The sequence below is a fragment of the Hyperolius riggenbachi genome, chromosome 1 (assembly GCF_040937935.1).
Source record: "Hyperolius riggenbachi isolate aHypRig1 chromosome 1, aHypRig1.pri, whole genome shotgun sequence".
NCBI lineage: Eukaryota > Metazoa > Chordata > Amphibia > Anura > Hyperoliidae > Hyperolius > Hyperolius riggenbachi.
The window spans coordinates 630,142,699-630,161,235 of record NC_090646.1 but is presented as its reverse complement, the minus strand read 5'-3'; the positions used below and the strand labels follow the sequence as shown (position 1 = coordinate 630,161,235).

The following is an 18,537-nucleotide window of genomic DNA, read 5'->3' as shown; positions in this document are numbered from 1 at the left end:
ATCCTCTGCTTCTAATAGTTTTAGTCATAGACCCTGAACAAGCATGCAGCAGATCAGGTGTTTCTGACACAGTCAGATCTGACAAGATTAGCTGCATGTTCGTTTCTGATGTTATTCAGACACTACTGCAGCCAAATAGATCAGCAGGGCTGCCAAGCAACTGGTATTGTTTAAAAGGAAATAAATATGGCAGCCTCCATATTCTTCTCAGTACAGCTGTCCTTTAAAGCATGATCTCCCCGTGCCCTGACCTTCGGCGTGGTTCACCTCCTAGAATTGAACTCTGCCTGCATTGACCTTTGGCCTGTCATCCTACTAAAGCTATGTACCCAAAGCCAGACAAATAGAGGATCTCCGAAGCGATCGTTCCGCGATCCATCTGGCCGAATCTGCAAGAATTGTTTGCGTTAGAAAAGAAAGGTTGTGTAAACGGTTGAGGCAAAGTACTGCGACAGTCAATTGGGATTGGAATGAGCCTCCACGATATGATCCAATATGGCGGTCATTTAAAAACAAAATCGATGCGGGTGGCCTGCACTGTGAAACATCGTTTAACAAATTTTCATTAAAGCGGATCCGAGATGAAAAAATAACTAACACAGTAACTTGTCTATATATCTTCTCTAAAGTTTAGATAGTTTACACAGAAAATCTAGCTGCAAACAGCTTCAACAGTTTATGATTATTTATTCCTGTGATACAGTGAGGGCCTCTGCCTCTGAAATCTCTGGCTAGTAACCTCCTCCTGCCCAGACTGAGTTCCCATAAGCCTTTGCTACTGTCTGAAAATGCCAAGGCACTCTGGAGAAGCTGTGGGCGAGGCTTGTTTAGTTTATAGTGAATTGGAGTATTAAAAGTATTTGGCTTGAGGAATGCCCTATAAACTATATGAAAGGAACACAATTATGCAAGGAGTAAAAGTTCATCTCAGATCCACTTTAAACCAGGGCTGTGGAGTCGGTCCAAAAATCCACCGACTCCGACTCCTCTAATTTGCATATTACAATTTTGTTGATTAAAAGTATGCAACATGAAATTCGTCTCTTAACTGCCAACGCTTAGGAATTTTACAAGACAACTGAAGTGAGAAGGATTTGTAGACTACTATATTTATTCCCTTTAGACTAAAACTAGTCCTTGGTAAGAGTACTTGTAAAAGGTACAAACCGGAACAAAGAACATCTATCAGGCCCTAGGCAATGTAAGTGTGGGTACATGTAAGCATGATGTGCAGGTACTCTGCAGGGGAATGAGGAGATTGTAAACAGACAACACCTCTGTGTTCAATGTGCACAGCATTCTCAGTGGATTCCCTGCAGCTCTGTGGGGAGTGCATATGTAGAGTATAGTACTACTGTGTAACAAAGTAAACCTGAGACAGATGAAATTAAAGTTTTATACATACCTGGGGCTTCCTCCAGCCACCTTCAGGATAATCAGTCCCTCGTTGTCCTCCTCCACCACCTGGATCTTCTGCTATGAGTCCAGGTACTTGAGCCAGTCAGGCGTAGTGCGCATGCACACACTCCACCGCCAGGAGCATACTACACCTCTGCAGCACTATTGCGCAGGTGCAGAATGTTCCTGGCTGTGGGAGCGGCATGCGGCCGGACAGCGCTGACTGGCTGAATTACCAGGACTCATAGCAGAAGATCCGGGTGGTGGAGGACAGTGAGGGACTGATTAGCCTGAAGGGGGCTGGAGGAAGCCCCAGGTATGTATAAAACTTTACTTTTCATCCGTCTCAGTTACCCTTTAATTTGTAGTCACCAAACCAACATTTTAACAACATATCAAATTATTTGATTTCATCAGCAAATGGAGTGCATACATTTGCATAAATCAGCATCAATGCAGAATTATTTCCATCTCGTTGACCATCTCTATTAGTGACACAGCTACACATCAGGCTTTATTCTTACAGCATAGATGTTATTTAGTATATATAAGAGATTCCTGTGTACACATCATATATACAGTCACAATCAGATATGTATATCTGACCTTAAAAATACGGGGACTGCTTTTTTTGAAGCAGCACAAGTAACTAATTTTGATTGGTTTATTTCATTTTTGTGGACTAAGCACAGCTATTACTGTATATATACACATTATTTTTAATGACTATTATCTGAGAAATAGAACATTTTATCATATTTTCTATTTTAATTACAGTTACAAATTCATTAGGAGTCGGAGTCGGTGCATTTTTTCCCGACTCCGACTCCAGGCACCCAAAATTGCCCGACTCCACGACTCCGACTCCACGACTCCACAGCCCTGCTTTAAACATTGGTACACCAAATTGCTGAAGAAAAAAAATAAATAAAAAAAATCTCACTTGAAAATGTACGCCTTGACCGTTAAGAGATTGTTAGTCAATATCCAACTGCTTTCTCAGATCTCCACATTGCAGTCTCCCCTGTTCTCTGAACCACTGTTATGGTGCCCATACACGGTACAATAAAAACGTTTGATTTTCCCAATTATTCGACCAAAACGATCGAAAGAAAGTTTAACCACTTAAGCCTAACTCGACGAAAATTCCCGTCCAGTTAGACTGCGCGCACCCCCGCGGGCCACGCGCGCTCCCGTGGGCCATGCGCACTCCCGCGGGGGCTCCCGTGCGCACTCCCGCCGCCGGCCATTAGCCCAGCAATCAATGAAAGGGATTATAGATCACTTTCACTGATCGAAGCCCCCCGGAGAAGAGCCGACAGCATCACTTCAGACGCTGCGGCTTTTCTGAGTTCAAAAAGTTCCTGGTCTTCATTCTTCTTCCTGGGAGCGAGATCGATCGCGCCGAGGACTTTTTTACTGTGTCCAAATAGTAAAACTACACCCACAACCACTTTCTATTAAATAAATACATTTTTTAACATTTAAAATTAGCTGTTTACCTCCCACATTAAAAAATACCCAAATAAAATTAATTCAAAATTACAATAAAAAAAAAATTAAAAAAACAAAAACCAAATAGTTACGTAAGGGTCTGAAATTTTTAAATATGCATGTCAAAAGGAGTATATCAATATAATTTGTTAAATGTTTGGACTTTTAAATAGTGATGGAGGCAAATTGAAAAAATGCACCTTTATTTCCAAATAAAATATCGGCACCATACTCTATGTTTACCTGGGTACTTCTGCGCAGTATAGGTGACTAAGCATAAGAATGCATTCTTCTGTGAACTAAAACCCTGGCTTTTAATTTAGCTGTAGGGATAACAGTTGTGCCTGGATGAGTAAATCTGTGAATGCATTTGTTTGAACATTTGCATGTGAGTGTGCGAAGGGTTAATTGATTTTTTCTGTTTCTAGCCACACCCCCTTCAGCACCTCCCTTTCCCTAATAATTTATTTAATGTCCTAACTAGAGGCGATGTGCCTGGATATATGTATGTTTATTCTTATCATTGACCCCTGTGGCTAGGGTCCAATTCGGTGCACTCCCCCTTCCCCTGTATGTTTGTCAGCATGCAGACAGCTTATGCTGGTGTATGCGCATGGTGCACATGGACACAATGTTAGCTCCCTTGTGCGATTGGTAAGATGCACTGTCTTTCCCAGGAGAGGAAGTTAGGATGTGTGCTCCTCATCCATTGATAGGTTTGATGCAAAGATTGTGTTTGCATGTCTGCACTATGCATGTTACATGGCCAGAGTTAGGACACCTATGTTTACCTGGGTACTTCTGCGCAGTATAGGTGACTAAGCATAAGAATGCATTCTTCTGTGAACTAAAACCCTGGCTTTTAATTTAGCTGTAGGGATAACAGTTGTGCCTGGATGAGTAAATCTGTGAATGCATTTGTTTGAACATTTGCATGTGAGTGTGCGAAGGGTTAATTGATTTTTTCTGTTTCTAGCCACACCCCCTTCAGCACCTCCCTTTCCCTAATAATTTATTTAATGTCCTAACTAGAGGCGATGTGCCTGGATATATGTATGTTTATTCATACATTGTGATAGGGACATAATTTAAATGGTGTAATAAGCGGGACAAATGGGCAAATAAAGTACATGGGTTTTAATTATGGTAGCGCAGTGTTCTACCCAGAATTTTTTTCCAGCCGGGTGGCACAAAATAGTAGCCGGGTGGCTTGAAAAAGTAGCCAGGTGGGGCGAGATGAGAGAATGCTGGGCCGGTGCTTATGTGAGCAACTCTTCTTACAGCATAGGAGGAGGTGAGCCAATGACAGCTGGGTGCTCACCAAAACTAGCCGGGTGGAGCACCCGCCTAAAAGAGCCTGGGGAGAACACTGTAGCATGTATTAATTTCAAACTATAATAGCCAAAAGCTGAGAAATAATGTTTTTCCATTTCTTAATATTCCTGTTAAAATGGATTTAGAATAAATTAATTCTCAGCAAAATGTATCACCCAAAGAAAGTCTAATTAGTGGCAGAACAAACAAGATATAGATCAATTCATTGTGAGGAGTAGTGATAAATTTATTGGCAAATAAATGGGAGGTTAAAGTTGCTCAGATGCAAAAAAAAAAAAAAAAAAAAAAAAAAAAAAAAAACCAAACTCAACCCTGTGACCCCAATAGCAGCATAGGGGGCGATATTGTGGCTGGGAACGCAAAGAATCACTCGCGTTCCCATGCCTGTCGGGTCCTGACGGCGAAACCGGAAGTGGTCGCCGGCGAGGACGGGAGGATATCCGAGACACGGTGAGGGCACCGATCGGCTGCAGGGTTCTGAGGGAAGCCCCAGGTGAGTAAATGTCATTTTTTTGGGCAGACTTAAAGAGACTCTGTAACAATTTTTTCAGCCTTAGTTCTTCTATCCTATAAGTTCCTATGCCTGTTCTAATCTGCTCTGGCTTACTGCAGTCTTTCCTAACTGCACTGTCTCTGTAATAAATCAATGTATCTTTCCTCTGTCCTGTTTGTCGGGCTAAAGCTTGATTGTGTGGAATGTGCAGGGCTGCTTGTGATTGGTAGAAGCGATACACACCCTCTGCAGGCCCCCTGCATACTCTGAATGACTCATACACTATGCTTAGCTGAGCCTATTAGAAGCTGGTTAGTTTGTTTGTAAACACTGCCTAAAACTGTTAATTACAAGCCAGGATTGCAGCAGAGAGTGGCAGAAACAGCACAGAGGGGCACAGGAGAAAATAATGAATAGAATGGTATGCTTTTTATTGTAAGAATATTAGAGTACAGATTCTCTTTAAGGTTACCTTTAAGTGGTTAAAAGACGATTATCCCATTATTTTTTATTTTTTAATTATAAAAATCTGATCGGACATGTTGGAAAAATCTTTATATTTGATCTGTGTGGTGGATATCGTGCACTTGGCCACAAGTGTACAACATAGTTTGAATCAGGGCTGTGGAGTCGGAGTGATTTTTGGGTACCTGGAGTCGGAGGTTTCATCAACTGAGGAGTCGGATAATTCTTGTACCGACTCTACAGCCCTGGTTTGAACGACTTTTATTATAAATGTGTATGTTGTGCAGTCCATTGTAAATGAGTTGGTTGGTGCGTGGAAAAGTCTCATAAGCGGTTTGTCGTGATGTCGGTTGTGTACATGAGCCTTTAGGAGACACAGTGACAAGAGCAAATACTTATTAAAGTACTGCAAAATATTAAGGGCTACATAGATACAACAAATAGATACAAAGTAACAGCCTGAAACACTGTATTCTGTTCTGGCTTGCAACATAGAGCTATGATTGAATGTATTACAGTAGTGGAATTCCCCTGAAATTCATGGTTACACAACCAAAAGCACGTACTGTACAACTAAATCAGAACGCGTCACTTTCCTGCCACCAGCAGCAAAGACCGAAAAAAAAAAAAAGTGTGTCACCTTAGGGTGGGGATACAGTCAAAATGTAAAGATTGCACTCACACTTTCACAGTTATTGCCAATCTCATTAGGACAGTGTGATCATTGTAGGCAGATGGCTCCACCATGATCACTCATACATAAAGGTCAACAGTAGGCACTCCACAGTGAGGGCCCATTCACATTAGAAGCGCTTCTGAGTGTTTTGCTATCGAGTAGCGGTTTTTAAAATCGCTCCCATTCACATCGCGGTAAGGGCCTTTTTCTACTACACAGCTGAATCGCAAATCGCTAGTGATTTTTAAATCGCTAGGGTTGCTACTTTATCATAGAAATCATGAGAAGTATTTTCCACTATAGTCAATCTCAAAGATCTCACCAGCACACCGCAGTTTAAAGCACACCCTTTATTGTGCCAGTATCCACAAAAGTTCCAACAATTGTTTCGGGAGCCACGCAGGGTCCCCCTTTCTCAAGGCATATGGTTACGTAACCACGTGCTTTAAACTGCGGTGTGCTGGTGAGATCTTTGAGATTGACTTACGAGTTTGGTATTGCCTATACCGCCTCACCAAGCACCCCAAGGAATGGAAGGTGTGCCTGCTTCGCTGGGAGATTACTATTTTCCACTATAGTGATTCGATTTGTAAATTGCAAACACTTTCTGGAGCGATTTTAAGAGGGATAATGCAATGCAAATGGAAAAAAAAAAAAAAATAAAAAATAAAAAAAAAAATCACATAACAAAATTAATGAAAAATCGCAATCGCTGGCGTTTGCGATTGCTAGTGGAAAAGGGCCCTAAAAATTGCAGAAAATAGCAGCAATTTCATATGCTAAAATTGCAGCGATTTTTCCGCAATTTTTACGAAAGTGAATGGGAGTGATTTTACAAAACGCTAATTAATCGCAAAACGCTCAGAAAAGCGCTTCTAGTGTGAATGGGCCCTTGAAGAAAACCTCCCCTGGGGGGTACTCACCTCGGGTGGGGGAAGCCTCTGGATCCTGTTGAGGATTCCCCCATCCTCCTCGGTCCCACGGCGTTGGCGGCAAAAATCCTCCCGGAACGGCGGTGATGTAAATATTTACCTCCCCAGCTCCAGCGCAGTATCGGCTCTCAGCTCAGAGATAGGCGGAAATAGCCGATCTCCGTCGGGCCGCTCTACTGCGCAGGCGCAAATCTCCTGCACTTTCGCAGTAGAGCGGACCCGATGGAGATCGGCTATTTTCCAGCGCCCCCTGCTGGAGCTGGGAAGGTAAATAAATCAGCGCTTATCAGGCTTGTCGGGGGAAGGATTGCGGGACGCTTCAGGGGAGCCAGTGCTGGATTGCCTGCAGCTACAGGGATGGGGGAAGCCTCATTGGGACCCTGAGGCTTCCCCCTCCCGGAGGTAAGTACCCCCCAGGGGAACTTTTTTACTTTTTTTTTGTTACAGAGTCTCTTTAATCTTTGAAGATTAAAGTGCAACTATAGCAAGAGAGATATGGAGGTTCTCATACTTATTTCCTTGTAAGCAATACCAGTTGCCTGGCTATCCTGCTGATCCTCTGCCTCTAATACTTTTAGCCATAGACCCTGAACAAGCCTGCAGCAGATCAGACGTGTTACATTGTCAGATCTGACAAGGTTAGCTGTATACTTGTTTCTGGTGTTATTCAGACCCTACTGCAGCCAAATAGATCAGCAGGGATGCCAGGGAACAGGTATTGCTTAAAAGTTTAAAAGATTTGTATCAGCTGTAACAAAAAATGTTCTTTGTTTAAAAGTTATGCTGTTGTGTCGCTTTTAGAGAGGATTTCTGGGTTCAAGCCGGCTTTGAATATGATGATCGCAGATTTTATCTGCAGATCCCTTCCTAGCCAACCAATCAAAAACAAAGTTGTGAACCCGCATTAAAGCAAAGACCACTATCACGAAAAATGTAAAATATCCTTCAGTGCCCTTTCACACTGTGGTAGTGGTGTTGCGTCACAATGCACAATATCTCATCACTTCGTGATGCAGTGATACTCCTATGGGGCTTTCACATTGCAAGCTGTGTGGCAGGTACCAACACAGTAATACCCAGGATGCCATGCGGTAACCGGGTGTCTCTTGTATTTACAGGGGCAGCGAAGCATAGTTTTCATTGTACTAAGGGCCCTTATTCTTTACAAAAGCGCTCCCTGGAAAGGATCTATACTAAGACCCTGGCCAGCCTCCCTACTCCCTCAGGGCTGGAACCCACTGGAGCAATTCTTTTGAGCGTTTAGGGAGCGCTTTAAATCGCTAGCTCTTTCTCTAAATGCTCTGCCAATGTAGATAAACTCCACTATAGCGATTAGCAAAATCGCAATCGCAAGACATGCAGCATTTTGGGAGCGCTTGCGCTTCAATGTAAAGTATTGAAGCGCCAGCAAATCGCTCATGATTCTCTAAACATAGCGATTTGAGTGGGATTGCAAACCGTAAATAAAATGATGATACATTGAAAGGACCAAACAGAATTAAAATATCGCTACACAATTGCTGGCAAAAACCTTTAAGAAAAGGGGGTTTTACAAATCCTAATTGCACAGAGGTTGGGTCTGCATAATGCCCATCCTCTGTTGCTATATTATCTCCCCCCAGGCCCCCCCCTGCGCTCTGCTATGCACCCCACACGTAAACCACCATGCTAGTGACACACAGCGTGTCGCCAGCAGGCTGTTTACATGTAGACTGTCACTCTCGCTGCTCCCCCGCCCCTCTATATTGCCGCTCCCCACTTGCGTCCCTTCCCTCCAATCAGCGGGGAGGGAAGGGACGCAGGCAGGGAGCGGCGACAGAGAAGGCGGGGGAGTGGCGGAGAGTGACAGTGTACATGTTAACAGCCTGCTGGTGACACGCTGTGTGTCACTAGCAAGGCGGTTTACTTTTGGGGGGCATAGCAGAACGCAGGGGGGGGGCCTGGGGGGGAGATAATATAGCAACAGAGGATGGGCATTATGCAGACCCAACCTCTGTGCAATTAGGATTTGTAAAACCCACCTTGGGTTCTCTTTAAACTTTTTAAAATCACTCCCAAAAGCACCAGAAAATGCTCATGAAATCGCTTACAAAACGCCAATTAAAAACGCTAGCGATTTGTAGTGGGTTCCAGGCCTGAGGCTGGCTTCACACAAAAGGTGTCCAGTCCTGTCAGTTGGCATCAGTTTAGTATGAGTTTTCTATGGCTTGGGTCACATAAATCTATACATTTCCAGTACAGTCCTGTCCGTTTTGTATCAATTTTCTACAAAAATTTCAATACTGTCAGGTCAAACTTACAAACTGATGCAAAACTGACTAGACCGGAAATGTACAGATTTATGTGCGAACCGAGCCACACACAGTACTCTGGTAGTAAGTCTGAGAAACTGACGTTCAGAAAATGCTTTTGGAAATAAAGAAAACCTCAGGGGCTCTTACAGACAGACAGACAGACAGACACACACACACACACACACAGACAGACACACACAGACAGACACACACAGACACACAGACAGACAGACAGACACAGTCAGACAGACACACAGACAGACAGACACACAGTCAGACAGACACACAGACAGACAGACACACAGTCAGACAGACACACAGTCAGACACACACAGTCAGACACACACAGTCAGACACACACAGTCAGACACACACAGTCAGACACACACAGTCAGACACACACAGTCAGACACACACAGTCAGACACACACAGTCAGACACACACAGTCAGACACACACAGTCAGACACACACAGTCAGACACACACAGTCAGACACACACAGTCAGACACACACAGTCAGACACACACAGTCAGACACACACAGTCAGACACACACAGTCAGACACACACAGTCAGACACACACAGTCAGACACACACAGTCAGACAGACAGACAGACAGACAGACAGACACACACAGTCAGACAGACAGACAGACAGACAGACAGACACACAGTCAGACAGACACACAGTCAGACAGACACACAGTCAGACAGACACACAGTCAGACAGACACACAGTCAGACAGACACACACACAGTCAGACAGACACACACACAGTCAGACAGACACACACACAGTCAGACAGACACACACACAGTCAGACAGACACACACACAGTCAGACAGACACACACACAGTCAGACAGACACACACACAGTCAGACAGACACACACACAGTCAGACAGACACACACACAGTCAGACAGACACACACACAGTCAGACAGACACACACACAGTCAGACAGACACACACACAGTCAGACAGACACACACACAGTCAGACAGACACACACACAGTCAGACAGACACACACACAGTCAGACAGACACACACACAGTCAGACAGACACACACACAGTCAGACAGACACACACACAGTCAGACAGACACACACACAGTCAGACAGACACACACACAGTCAGACAGACACACACACAGTCAGACAGACACACACACAGTCAGACAGACACACACACAGTCAGACAGACACACACACAGTCAGACAGACACACACACAGTCAGACAGACACACACACAGTCAGACAGACACACACACAGTCAGACAGACACACACACAGTCAGACAGACACACACACACAGTCAGACACACAGTCAGACAGACACACACACAGACAGACACACACACAGACAGACACACACACAGACAGACAGACAGACACACACACAGACAGACAGACAGACACACACACAGACAGACAGACAGACACACACACAGACAGACAGACAGACACAGACAGACAGACAGACACAGACAGACAGACAGACACACACACAGTCAGACACACACACAGTCAGACAGACACACAGTCAGACAGACAGACACACAGTCAGACAGACAGACACACAGTCAGACAGACAGACACACAGTCAGACAGACAGACACACAGTCAGACAGACAGACAGACACACAGTCAGACAGACAGACACACACACAGTCAGACAGACACACACACAGTCAGACAGACACACACACAGTCAGACACACACACAGTCAGACAGACACACAGTCAGACAGACACACACACAGTCAGACAGACACACACACAGTCAGACAGACACACACACAGTCAGACAGACACACAGTCAGACAGACACACAGTCAGACAGACACACAGTCAGACAGACACACACACAGTCAGACAGACACACAGTCAGACAGACACACAGTCAGACAGACACACAGTCAGACAGACACACAGTCAGACAGACACACAGTCAGACAGACACACAGTCAGACAGACACACAGTCAGACAGACACACAGTCAGACAGACACACAGTCAGACAGACACACACACAGTCAGACACACACACAGTCAGACACACAGTCAGACAGACACACACAGTCAGACAGACACACACACAGACACACAGTCAGACAGACACACAGTCAGACAGACACACACACAGTCAGACACACAGTCAGACAGACACACACACAGTCAGACACACACACAGTCAGACACACAGTCAGACAGACAGACACACACACAGACAGACACACACACAGACAGACACACACACAGACAGACACACACACAGACAGACACACACACAGACAGACACACACACAGACAGACACACACACAGACAGACACACACACACACAGACAGACACACACAGACAGACACACACACAGACAGACACACACACAGACAGACAGACAGACACACAGTCAGACAGACACACACACAGTCAGACAGACACACACACAGTCAGACAGACACACACACACAGTCAGACACACAGTCAGACAGACACACACACAGACAGACACACACACAGACAGACACACACACAGACAGACAGACAGACACACACACAGACAGACAGACAGACACACACACAGACAGACAGACAGACACACACACAGACAGACAGACAGACACAGACAGACAGACAGACACAGACAGACAGACAGACACACACACAGTCAGACACACACACAGTCAGACAGACACACAGTCAGACAGACAGACACACAGTCAGACAGACAGACACACAGTCAGACAGACAGACACACAGTCAGACAGACAGACACACAGTCAGACAGACAGACAGACACACAGTCAGACAGACAGACACACACACAGTCAGACAGACACACACACAGTCAGACAGACACACACACAGTCAGACACACACACAGTCAGACAGACACACAGTCAGACAGACACACACACAGTCAGACAGACACACACACAGTCAGACAGACACACACACAGTCAGACAGACACACAGTCAGACAGACACACAGTCAGACAGACACACAGTCAGACAGACACACACACAGTCAGACAGACACACAGTCAGACAGACACACAGTCAGACAGACACACAGTCAGACAGACACACAGTCAGACAGACACACAGTCAGACAGACACACAGTCAGACAGACACACAGTCAGACAGACACACAGTCAGACAGACACACACACAGTCAGACACACACACAGTCAGACACACAGTCAGACAGACACACACAGTCAGACAGACACACACACAGACACACAGTCAGACAGACACACAGTCAGACAGACACACACACAGTCAGACACACAGTCAGACAGACACACACACAGTCAGACACACACACAGTCAGACACACAGTCAGACAGACAGACACACACACAGACAGACACACACACAGACAGACACACACACAGACAGACACACACACAGACAGACACACACACAGACAGACACACACACAGACAGACACACACACAGACAGACACACACACAGACAGACACACACACAGACAGACACACACAGACAGACACACACACAGACAGACACACACACAGACAGACAGACAGACACACACACAGTCAGACAGACACACAGTCAGACAGACAGACACACAGTCAGACAGACAGACACACAGTCAGACAGACAGACACACAGTCAGACAGACAGACACACAGTCAGACAGACAGACACACAGTCAGACAGACAGACACACAGTCAGACAGACAGACACACAGTCAGACAGACAGACACACAGTCAGACAGACAGACACACAGTCAGACAGACAGACACACAGTCAGACAGACAGACACACAGTCAGACAGACAGACACACAGTCAGACAGACAGACACACAGTCAGACAGACAGACACACAGTCAGACAGACAGACACACAGTCAGACAGACAGACACACAGTCAGACAGACACACACACAGTCAGACAGACACACACACAGTCAGACAGACACACACACAGTCAGACAGACACACACACAGTCAGACAGACACACACACAGTCAGACAGACACACACACAGTCAGACACACACACAGTCAGACACACAGTCAGACAGACACACACACAGACAGACACACACACAGACAGACACACACACAGACAGACACACACACAGACAGACACACACACAGACAGACACACACACAGACAGACAGACAGACACACACACAGTCAGACAGACAGACACACAGTCAGACAGACAGACACACAGTCAGACAGACAGACACACAGTCAGACAGACAGACACACAGTCAGACAGACAGACACACAGTCAGACAGACAGACACACAGTCAGACAGACAGACACACAGTCAGACAGACAGACACACAGTCAGACAGACAGACACACAGTCAGACAGACAGACACACAGTCAGACAGACAGACACACAGTCAGACAGACAGACACACAGTCAGACAGACAGACACACAGTCAGACAGACAGACACACAGTCAGACAGACAGACACACAGTCAGACAGACAGACACACAGTCAGACAGACAGACACACAGTCAGACAGACAGACACACAGTCAGACAGACACACACACAGTCAGACAGACACACACACAGTCAGACAGACACACACACAGTCAGACAGACACACACACAGTCAGACAGACACACACACAGTCAGACAGACACACACACAGTCAGACACACACACAGTCAGACACACAGTCAGACAGACACACACACAGACAGACACACACACAGACAGACACACACACACACACAGACAGACAGACAGACAGACAGACAGACACACAGACAGACACACACACACACACAGACAGACACACACAGACACACACAGACACACACAGACACACACAGACACACACAGACACACACACACAGACACACACAGACACACACAGACACACACACACACACACACACACACAGACACACACACAGACACACACACACAGACACACACACACAGACACACACACACAGACACACACACACAGACACACACACACAGACACACACACACAGACACACACACACAGACACACACACACAGACACAGACACACACACACAGACACACACACACAGACACACACACACAGACACACACATACAGACACACACACACAGACACACACACACAGACACACACACACAGACACACACACACAGACACACACACACAGACACACACACACAGACACACACACACAGACACACACACAGACACACAACGCAGTCTCAAATGCGTTTTGCATTTCGTGTTCTCTGATTTTCACTATTTTAGCCTCAATCAAAACGCAGGAAAAATGCAGCAGAACTGTGATTGCCTATTTAGAACATCAGTATTGCATTCAATATGAATGCATTCCCACAATTCCAGTTGTAACTTTACTGTACTTGCGTTTGGAAACTCGCAAGCCTTTTCAAAAACAAAATGCAAACGCAGCTGGTGTGAAAGGGATCTAAAAATCCTCCATGAGGAGATGGAGAGCCCAAAATCTTTCAGATTTATTAGAGCTTTACTACCTACTCAGACAGCCACACAAGAAAACAATAAAGTAAGTTAAAGTGCATTTTTGAGCTTATCTACTTTATGGGACCCAGCAGGAAACCTCATAGGGAACAGTTCTCTAATAACAGCCCTCTACAGCACAAAGCGTTGTGATTGGCCAAACAGTGTAGGCATAACTTACTACAACCTATTGAAAACCTAGCAGTATGAGAGGGTGCCGTCCAACCAATCACGTTAGAGTAATTGTTTTCCAGTATAGGAAGAGTTTAAAAACTTCAGTTATCTATGCAAAAGAGCTTCTCTGAGCTCTTCGACCTAACTTGAGTTGCTACAGTGCCATTTTCTGAAGCAGTTATACATCAAAGCAACAGTGAAAAACATAGTTTAAATTACGTTAAGTGTGATTTGTAAATTGCAAATGACAGAATGTATTATATGTAATGTATCCACCGAATACAGTCCTGTTTTCTGAAGCCCTTAAAGGACAACTGTAGTGAGAGGGATATGGAGGCTGCCATATTTCTTTATAAGCAATACAAGATGCCTGGCTATCCTGCTGATCCTCTGCCTAACACTTTTAGCCATAGACCCTGAAGCATGCAGCAGATCAGAAATTTGGGACATTGTCAGATGTGACAAGATTAGCTGCATGCTTGTTTCTGGTGTTATCCAGACACTACTGCAGCCAAATAAATCAGTAGGGCTGCCAGGCAACTGGTATTTAAGAGGAAATAAATATGGCAACCTCCATATACAGCTGTCCTTTAAACAGCCAAGAAACAGTGAGAGACAGCTTGAGATAAGGCTTTACTGCAGGAAACAGAGCTGGGACAAGGTCCTTCAGCACCCAAGGCTGAGACACCAATGTGCGCTCCTCCATCCCTCCCACCCGTCACACACTGATTGCTATTAGACTAAGGGCCCTTTTCCACCAGCGCGTTTGCGCTGGCTAAATCGCAAAAACGCAAACCACTAGCGATTTTACAATCGCTACGGTTTGCTTTTTAACATAGGAATCGCGGTAGGTCATTTCCACTACCGCGATTCGTTTTTGTCGGGAACGCGAACGCGCGGCGGAGCGATATTTGCCGCGATTTTGCTATGCAGTGCATAGCATAGCAAAATCGCGGCCGCGAACGTCGGGGAATCGCCGCTAATTGCGATTCAGCAATCGCTAGCATTCAGCGTGAACGCTAGCGATTGCTAGTGGAAAAGGGCCCTAAGGGCCCGTTTCCACTTGTGCGGTGCGGAATCATTGCGGAAACCGCGGTAACATCCACATGCGGATGTAAATTTGTTTGCGTTTCTATGCAAATTTTACCACAAATTCACATACGATTTCCCATATCTTTATATGTATGCGAATGTAACCATTTCAGTGCCTGTGTGCTCTTACATTGGTTTTATGCAAAATCGTATGCGAATTCACAGTAAGATTCGCATACCGAAACCGCATGCAAATTTCCTATTAAATACATTGTATGCGAATCATCTAGCAGTGTGCGGCAAGCAAATTCTGATGGCTCTGCCGTGCTGATATTTCCTGCACACAAAACAGCAAAGAAATCCTGACAAGTGGAACAGCCCCAAGAAGCATCCCGTGGCCTCCAACACTTTAATCCCTAGTTATCTGGCTTGCAGTCACTGCCATGTATCCCCTTTTCTTATTTCTTTCTGCTTCAAACACAATAGAGGAATGATAGCTGAGTGAGTTGTGTGCCCCCCTCCTACATTGCGCCCTGAGGCTGGAGCCTCTCTCGCCTCTGCCTCGGCTCTGGCAGGAAAGTTGAAAGGGTCATTATTACTGGTTTGTTTTATAGTTTAAAAGAGAGAGCGTGGTTTTAAAACTGCAAATTTGACTGATGCAATATTAAAAATATATAACTGAAAATGAAAATGAGTTTTTTCTTTGCTACTAATGTTCTATCCATTATCTGTACAATACATACAATTCATAATATCATACATTATTTTACTTCAGATTTGTTTTATGCGGAATACATCGCCAAAAAACAAAACAAATAGTGGGGAGCATATACACAAGAGAGGTTCAAAACTCTGTACAAGCAGCAATACAAATACAGACAATGCTGATGATACATCACCAATACTGGTGCATGTTCATATCATAATTTACAGCAGGACAAGAAACACTAGGAGGAGGTTCCTGCCCTTGAGATAGATAGATAGATAGATAGATAGATAGATAGATAGATAGATAGATAGATAGATCATACAAAGTAACCATCATGTAACAACCAAAGTGTTGTAAGCCTTGAGAATTCCAGTAACAAATACTTACTTCTGAGAGCCATGAATCGCCTAAAGCAAAGTGCCATGAGTAATCCCTATAAGTAGGGCTTCCTGGAAGATGGGTGGGATCGGAGGGGGGGCTGGCCTGTCCCAGACCACCGATACTAAACAAGCAGTTCAATACTACAATATAGAGTAACCATCAACAAGCGGAACAGCCAGCTGCCAGCCCAGGGCAGCGAGTAACGGCTACAGAACGCCCAGCGCAACAATGTAACGGCTACAGAACTCTGCTATACCTGTACACTGCGATCTCCAGCGGCAATTCCGGCCTCCGGCTACACGGAGATCCCTCTGCCTAGCATCACCGTCATGGCTGGGGACTGGGAGCTCAGCTCTCTCCAATCTCTCCCTCTACGCACATTGGAGGGCGTCACCACGTGACTTCCTAAAAATTTCACCACCCTCTCCATCCTTCCCTGCTCGTCACTCGCCGCTGATTGGCTGAGAGACTTTACACGCTTCCAGTAAGGGCAGCCTCCTGACAGGGCTGGGCTGCCAAGGTACATAGAGCACAGGCTGGCACATAGCAGCAGAGGACAGGACAGCCTGTCTGCTGGGAAACTGTCACTCATGGGAGATCCATGCTCATCACATGTCACATGAAGTGCAAAGGAAACAAATCCCTTTTTCTGTTATGCTGAGTACACACAATGCAATTGATGGGTGATCAGACGGGAAGTTGCATCGTGTGTACATGTCCAAAGTGCACCCGATCGATAAAGCAATCGATTTTCCAATTATAAGCGCGCAAAATCAATCACTTTATCGATAAGGAGCCAATCGGACATGTCGAACACGTACTGCTGGGCGCACAATCAAACACGTCTGCCCAAGATTTTGCAGCATGTCCGATTGATACATGCAACCAGTCTTGGCCTGGAATTGGGCGCATCGTCGATCAGGCATGCTCTTGGTGGCACTGATTTTCATTCGATTAAATTATAATGGTCGAACAACCGTCAAGTCGAGTAATGTATGGGCACCTTTGCTCTATGAATGAGAAGTGTGATCGGGGGAAATTTTTGTCAGATTTGATGTTTTGATTGAATCTAACCTCTAATCTGTTAAACATCTGATTGTGTACCGACCACTCTCATGAAACAATTTTAAAATGAAGAAAATAGTAGAACGAAACACAAAAGTGCCAGGAATAAAAAATACACTAAAAACTGTTTAAAAATGTTAAGCCCTGGTGGAATTACCTCTCCATTGAAGACTTGAATTGGCTGAATCAGGCAAAACACTTTATTTTATAGTCCACGATACGATGCAACGCGTTTCGCATGTATTTCACCACTTCTTCAGGCAGTAAACAGGAATAACTGTCTGGGAGCTCTTAGGGCCCTTTCACACCAGAGGGATTTTTCGGCGTTTTAACGCCACGGCTGAAGTTGGCGTTTTGCTAGGTAAAAGAAAGTCCATAGACTTTCATTTTACCTTTCACATCTAACTCGGCGTTTTGAAGCGTTGCGTTTCAACGCTCCCAGGAGCTTTTTCAGGGCTGTTAACAGCCAAAGTTGGCTGTTGGCGTTTCAATGATAGTCAATGGAAAACGCCAACTTCAGCGTTTTCAAAGCCTTTTCAAAGCGTTTTACAGCTATCTTGTTCACTTATTTTTATAGAAGAAAAA

General features: G+C 45.1%; 1 protein-coding gene across 2 annotated transcripts in view; it reads right to left on the bottom strand.

Annotated features, from left to right (window-relative positions):
* The window catches only part of IL6ST (interleukin 6 cytokine family signal transducer), a 99,712-nt gene extending 82,462 nt beyond the window's left edge, over positions 1–17,250 (bottom strand). For both annotated transcript variants that reach the window (XM_068251232.1, XM_068251233.1), the window contains exon 1: positions 17,144–17,250. The gene's annotated coding sequence lies outside the window, so the exon portion shown is untranslated. The remainder of the gene's footprint in view (positions 1–17,143) is intronic.
* Between the last annotated feature and the right edge of the window lie 1,287 nt (positions 17,251–18,537).